A 1079-nucleotide genomic window follows, 5' to 3' on the forward strand; every position below is an offset into this window, starting at 1 on the left:
GGTACTTATGTACCCCCTTACCATTTCACACAGGGGGTGGGCCGGGATCTGGGGGTCACCTTGTTAAAGGGGGCTTCCAGATTCCGATAAGCCCCCCGCCCGCAGACCCCCACAACCACCGGCCAGGGTTGTGGGGATGAGGCCCTTGTCCTCATCAACATGGGGACAAGGTGTTTTGGGGGGCTACCCCAAAGCACCCTCCCAATGTTGAGGGCATGTGGCCTGGTACGGTTCAGGAGGGAGGGGGGGCCGCACTCTCGTCCCCCCCTCTTTTCCTGCGGCCTGCCAGGTTGCGTGCTCGTATAAGGGTCTGGTATGGATTTTTGGGGGGACCCCACGCCGTTTTTTTTTTTTTTTTTTTGGCGCGGGGTTCCCCTTAAAATCCATACCAGACCTGAAGGGTCTGGTATGGAATTTAGGGGGAACCCCACGTCATTTTTTTTTTTTAATTTTGGCCGGGGTTCCCCTTAATATCCATACCAGACCTGAAGGGCCTGGTATGAAATTTAGGAGGACTCCCACGTCATATTTTTTTTTTAATTTTGGTTCGGGGTTCCCCTTTGGGGAATTCCCATGCCGTTTTTATCAATGAACTTCTATGTGTATTGTCGGCAATGCAATAGCCGCGGGTAGTTTTAAATGAGTTTTTTCCTTCAAAATGTCATTTTGCTGTCAGACTGTTCTAAACACAGGAAACATGCGCCCCTTTACAGGCATACTATAGACACCCCCCAGGTACGAAATTTAAAGGGATATTACACTTTTATTGTTTGACTTTAAGCATTATTAAAATCACTGCTCCTGAAAAAACGGCCGTTTTTAAAACTTTTTTTTGCATTGATCCATGTCCCCTGGGGCAGGACCCAGGTCCCCAAACACTTTTTATGACAATAACTTGCATATAAGCCTTTAAAATTAGCACTTTTGATTATTCATGTTCGTGTCCCATAGACTTTAACGGTGTTCGCATGTTCGAACAAACTTTTTTCCTGTTCGCATGTTCTGGTGCGAACCGAACAGGGGGGTGTTCGGCTCATCCCTAGTCCTGGAGATACGTGGCTCCTTGCGCAGCCTGTCAG

The sequence above is a fragment of the Aquarana catesbeiana genome, linkage group LG12 (assembly GCF_042186555.1).
Source record: "Aquarana catesbeiana isolate 2022-GZ linkage group LG12, ASM4218655v1, whole genome shotgun sequence".
Taxonomy (NCBI): Eukaryota; Metazoa; Chordata; class Amphibia; order Anura; family Ranidae; genus Aquarana; species Aquarana catesbeiana.